Consider the following 6,618-nt stretch of genomic DNA (forward strand, 5'->3'; position numbering starts at 1 on the left):
AGTAGGATCAAAAACCCACTGCGATTGTCATACCTCTCATGGTCCACACCCATCACAAGCATGGGGACAATGGCGGAAGGTGCAGCGATGATGATCCTTTTGGCCCCACGATTCAGATGTGCCCTGACCTCCATGGTGGTGGAGACCCCAGTAGACTCCACAACACACTTGGCCCCAGTATCACCCCAGTTGATGTTGCCAGGATCTTGCTCCTGGAAGATGGAGATGACCTTCCCATTGATGACAAGTTTCCCATTCTCAGTCCTAACTGTGCCGTTGAACTTGTCGTGAGTAGAGTCATACTGGAACATGTAGACCTTGTAGTTGAGGTCCATGAGAGTCATTGATGGCAACAGTATCCACTTTGCCAGAATTGATTGCTGCCCTGGTAACCAGGTGCCCAATACTATCAAATCCTTTCACTCTCAGGGAAGAGCTGGTACTGCATGAGGAAAAAAGACAAAATTGGCTGTCTCTGGAGGATCCCAGAGCCTGCTTCCCTCCCTCCCTCCCCCCTCCCCCCTTCCCTCCCTCCCTCCCTCTCTCCTCCCTCTCCCTCCCCCTCCCCCTCCCTTCCTCCCTCCCTCCCTCCGTCCCTCCCTTCCTCCCTCCCTCCCTCCGTCCATTCTTTTTTTTTTTTTTTATAATAGAGTTTCACTATATACCCCAGGCTGCCTGGAACTCAACAGGTTCTTCTGCCTCTGTCCCTGAGTGTTGGAATTAAATCATACACCACCATGCTCAATGAAGCAGGTTTTCTTTGTATTTTTCCCTCTGCTAGGTACCATTCTGCTATTCTTTTAGTGTTGTGAATGAACATTTTAAATTGTATGGTTGACTTAGAAAGTCTAAAACCTGATTCACTGGGTTTGGTGGCACATGCCCGATAACCTCAGCACTCAGCAGAGACAGAGGCAGGTGAATCTTTGTGAGTTTGAGGCCAGCTTGGTCTATACAGTAAGTTCCAGGCTAGCCAGTATTAAAAAGTAAGACCCTGTCTCAAAAAAGCCTACATCAAACTGGTATCCATCTTTTTGCTTCTTTTTTAAACTTTAATTTTATTAAGAAACTTTTTTTTTTTTTAAGATAGAAGCTCATGTAGCTCAGGCTAGTTTTAAATTCCTGATCTCTGCCTTCATGGTTCTGTGGTTACAGGGGTACACTACTTCTGTCATCTCTGACCTTTGAAATCCTAGGGCCTGCTGGGGGGCAGTGGTGGCGCACGCCTTTAATCCCAGCACTCAGAAGGCAGAGACAGGCAGATCTCTGTTGAGTTCAAGGCCAGCCTGGCCTACAGGATAGGCTCCAAAGCTACAATTTCCACTTATCATTTCTCTACTCTTCATTCTAGGCTTTTTCTTCATCTTTGATGTAGCTACAGTTAGCTCTCAGTATTTGTGGGTTTAGACGTAAAATATTTTTTTAAAATATTTATTTATTATGCATACAATATTCTGTCTGTGTGGACGCCTGCAGGCCAGCAGAGGGCACCAGACTCCATTACAGATGGTTGTGAGCCATCATGTGGTTGCTGGGAATTGAACTCAGGACCTTTGAAAGAGCAGGCAATGCTCTTAACCTCTGAGCTATCTTTCCAGCCCTAGACGTAAAATATTTTTATAAAAATAGTCACTAATCCCTAATTAATATAGTATACCAACTATTAGTATAGCATTTGTATTGTGTTAGATGGCACTAGTAATATTGATGTGATTTAAGCCATCTGGGAGGATGTGCATAGGTTATATACAAATACTATGGGGTAAGGGCTTTGGAATGAGTTCTCCCCAATACTGATGAATGATGACCATGATTCTTTTCAACTATTGGCGATTCTGTTGTTTAATCAGTCCATTAAGCGTTTTTTTTTCCCCCAATTTTTGTGATGATATGTCCTGGCTAGTTTTGTGTCATATTGACACAAGCTTAAGTCATCTGAAAGGAGGGAACCTTACTCGAGACGCCTCCATAAGATCCAGCTGTAGGGCATTTTCTTAACTAATGATTGATGGGGGAGGGCCCAGCCCACATCCCTGGGCATGTGCTCCTAGGTTCTATAGGAAACCAGACTGAGCAAGCCATCAGGGACAAGCCAGTAAGCAGCTCCCCTCCACGGACTCTGCATCAGCTCCTGCTTCCAGGTTCCTTCCCTGTTGAGTTCCTATCCTGACTTCCTTCAGTGATGGACTACGATGTGGAAGTATAAGCCAAATGAACCCTTTCCTCCCCAGCTTGCTTCTTGGTTCTGGCGTTTCATCCCAGCTCCAGAAACCGAGACACCTTAACTAAGACGCCATTCTTTTACTTCTAGAAATACCCTATCTATTTGTTTTTGCAGCAGGTTCTCACTATGTAGCCCTGACTGGGCTCCATGTGTAGACAAGGCTGGCCTCAAATTCAGAAGATCTACCTGTCACTGCCTCCTCATTGCTAGGATTAAAGGAGTAGGCTAGGGGGCTGGAGAGATGGCTCAGCAGTTAAGAGCACTGGATGCTCTTCCAGAGGTCCCGAGTTCAATTCCTAGCATCCAAATGGTGGCTCACAACCATCTACAGTGGGATCTGATGCCCCTGTCTGGAATAAATTCATACATGCAGATAGAGCACTCATATATAAATCTTAAAAAAATGTGGGATATTATGGTTGTCTAGAAATACCTTCCCACCTGCCCTCTCCCCCAGGACAGGGTTTCTCTGTGTAGCCCTCCTGATGCAGACTCTGTGGGTCACAGGGCTCCCCACATCAGGGATGTTGGGCTGGTGCATGCCTTTAAATCCCAGCAGAGGCAGGTGTATCTCTGTGAGTTCAAGGCCAGCCTGGCCTACAAGAGCTCATTCCAGGACAGGCTCCAAAACCACAGAGAAACCCTGTCTCAAAAAAGAAAAAAGAATAAAAAGAAAAGAAAAGGAAAAAAATCCAATCCAATTAGCACTGTTTATATCATTTTGAGTGTGTGGTCATCCACTGTAGTATGTTTCACCTACCAGGGACCATATCCTTAAGAAAACTAACTCTCCTTGTCCTGGCAACTGTCTATTTACCAATAGCAACTCAGCAAGGGTTGGCTTTGTGCCCAGCCTCTCCCTCCGCGCTGGGATTGTGTTTGGCTTGAGCTGTCACAGGTATTGTGCTGCTCTCATAGCCGCTGTGAATTCACACTTGCAGCTGCCTTGCTGGGTTCTTTTGTAGTCACCTACCACCTTTGGCTCTCATAATCCTTCCACCCCTCACCCCCTTTCCCACCACGATCCCGGAAGCTTGGTAGGAGAAGAGAGTGATGAAGATGCACCGTTTAGGGCCAAACACTTGGTAGTTCCTTATTCTTTGCACCTTGACCAAATGTGGACCTCTGTGTTCATTGCTGTGTGCTAAACAGCTGATGAGGTTGGTGAGGTTCGAGAGATGCACTAATCTCTAACAGTAAGTCATTAGGAGTCAGTTTAAGGCTGTGTCCCGTTAGCAGAGAGTATTAGTACGTTCTCCCCTAGAGCCTATGGCCTGTCTAGCCACAGGTTCTTCGCTCTGATAATGGTGCCAGGTATAGGTTCCATCTGCGGAATGGGTCTTAAATCCAGTCAGAAGGGGTCAGCTACTCCCATGACATTCTTGCCACTATTGGACCAGTGGGCACATCTTACAAGGCTGGTTTTATTGTAGCTTGTAGGGTTCACAGTTGCATAGAAGATTGATGAGTAAGGTTTAGTGGTTTCTATGGACTATGCATTTTCTACTTTCTACCTTTGTGCTGTTAGTTTTATATATGCTTAACAAGTCATATTATCTTTAGAAATAGGTTTGTTTGTTTGTTTGAGACAGGGTCTTACTATGTAACTCTGACTGTCCTGGACTCACTATGTAGATCAGGCTGGCCTTGAATTCACAAAGATCTACTTGCCTTTGCCTCCCATGTGCTGGAATTAGAGGTGTGAGCCACAGCATCTGACTTTAGGAGTATCTTTATATGAATTTGAGTTCTTGAATACAATCATGATATTAGTGTTTCTTATTAATGGTAGATTGTTTTGTTTCTATTTATCATTTTTTTTTTTTTGAGACAGAGTTTTTCTGTGTAGCTTTGACTATCCTGGAACTTGTTCCATAATCCAGGCTGGCCTTGAACTCATAGAAGTCTGCTTGTCTTTGCTTCCAGAGTTCTGGGATTAAAGGCATGCACCACCACCTCTCAGCGAGATTGCTTCTGGTTTTGTAATGTGTGGTGTGTGTTTATATTGAACAGGGTTTGAGGTCTGTATTCTGGGGTGGTTCCTCCTGTTGTTGACCCTGCTTTACCTGGGAACTTCAGTTCTATCTTTGTTCTCTGCCCAGTTTTTCTGTCCATATATTAATATCAACCCCTCGGATAATGTAAATTTGAACCCCTAACCTGCTAGGTATGGTACTAACAGATACAAGCCCTGTTGTTTGTTTTGTTTTTTGTTGTCTTTTTGTTTTTTGTTGACAGGGTTTCTCTGTGTAGCTCTGGCTGTTCTGGAACTTACTTTATAAACCGGGCTGGCCTCATACTCACAGAGATCCTCCTGCCTCAGCCTCCAGAGTGCTGGAATTAAAGGTGTGCACCACTATTTACCACGCCAGAGCCCAGCCTGAGCTAGACAAGCTTTGGTCATCTGTGGCATGTTGCTCTACAAGGTGGATCCCAGTTTAAGGGCTTGCGTTCAGCTTGCCCATGAACACCTTTGGGAAATGCCTTGGTTTTCATGTTCTGCTTGACAGGGACTGAGAAGCAGGCAGTTGGGGGCCTGGTCATTTAGGGCTAGGGTTGGAGGCCTTCAGTGGGCAGCATTTGCTCTAGATCACCTTGTTGGGCTGGTTGAAACTGCCAGGTCTACATCCTGCTGTGCTCCTGATTTCCAAACCTGCTTCCTTGCCTCTTGCTGTCACAGGGGCTCCCCCTGCCTGCGGCCTGAGATGCGGCCTCACACGTAAACTTCTTGTGCTTCAAACTGTTTTAGCATCTGTGTCCCAGGAGACCCACCTTCACCTTCACATGGTGCTATGGCACCAAGCCGTGTTTTGGAAGCTCGTGTGTGCTGATGACATGGTGGACAAGGTTTTTGTGGAGTCCAGTTTTGGGGAGTCCTTGGACTTATGGCTGTACCCTTCTTCAGATCCAACCAACCCCAGATAGGTACAAGAGGGACTTCTATGATTGTAACTTGGGCATGCAACTGTCTTCGTTTTGGGCATATACTCTTTCCCTTTATTTTTTGTCTTAGCTTTGTATTTGAAAGCATGTTTATTAAATCTTATTCAGAATTTCAAGATACGCATATCAGAAATATGTTTGGGTCATATAGTTCACAATATCTGCATTTATTACTTAAACAGCTCCTTTAGATTTATGCACATGAGTGTTTTGCATGCATATGTGTATATGTACTATGCATGCTTTGTACTTGTGGAGGTCAGAAGAGGATCAGAAGAGGGTGTCCCAGAACTGGAGTTATGGATGGGTGTGAGCTACCATGAGCATTCTGGGAGTTAAACTCAGGTCTTCTGCAAGATCACGTGCTCCCATTGAACCATCTCTCCAGTGGCTCCCCACTCATGCACCCCTTGTATAAAATGGCCTAACTCTGCAGCCCAGATTGGCTTGGAAAGTTCATTATGTAGCCTAGCTGACCTTGAACTCAAAGTGATCTTTCTGCCTCAGCTTCCCAAATGCTGGTATTAATAGATGTGAGCCACCGTACCTGATACCCCCGCACTTAAAAAATAACATAGAATTAGTGGACAGTATATATTAATGTCTAAATGGTCTTTTAATATTTTTGAACAATCATGTGTACACATTGTAGGATACTTTGTCAATTACACTCAAATTAGAAACTCTCCCTTATAACTGTCAAAGAAAAAAGGCCTTGTTTTCTAAGCCTGTTGTTGTGTTTTTAAATGGGCAACTTTCATAGACATCTACAAGGTAGAAAAGGGTGGGACAAGGCGACAGATGGAGTCTACACAGGAGTCTGGGACACAGGCAGAGACCAGGGGAGGCAGCACAGTTCTTTAAGCCAGGAGCAAGGGGAGGTAGGAATGTACCAGATGGACTGCGGATAAGGGAAGGTGGATATTGTTTGCGGTTGCTGTGGCATAGAGTTCAGGGGAGCAGTGCCTCAGTTTGTCTAGGGTGAGATGCAAATGGAACATGGGAAAGCACAACGAGCCCCCCACCCCCCCAACCCCTGGGTTAGAAGTGCTATGCTCAGTTTTAGATTTTAACCAGCGGTTAATGGAGACTCCTTTGCCAACCAGGGAGCATGGAACAGGGCCTCTGTGGCAGTGAGACTTTCAGTGATGTAGGAGAGTTAAGTGTTTGGAAAGATCATAGTTGGGTTGGAGAGAATGTCTTAGCAATTAAAAGCACTTGCTGCTCTTGCACAGGGCCTAGTTTGATTTCCAGAACCAGTGTAGTGGATCACAGGTGCCTGCAACTCCAGGGAATGTAATACCCTCTTCTGACTTCTGAGGGCTGCTGTACACACATGTACACATGAATGCTGTACACACATGTACACATGAATGCTGTACACACATGTACACATGAATGCTGTACACACATGTACACATGATCGCACCATAAGCACACATTTTTTCCTA

Source organism: Microtus pennsylvanicus, chromosome 21 (assembly GCF_037038515.1).
Source record: "Microtus pennsylvanicus isolate mMicPen1 chromosome 21, mMicPen1.hap1, whole genome shotgun sequence".
Taxonomy (NCBI): Eukaryota; Metazoa; Chordata; class Mammalia; order Rodentia; family Cricetidae; genus Microtus; species Microtus pennsylvanicus.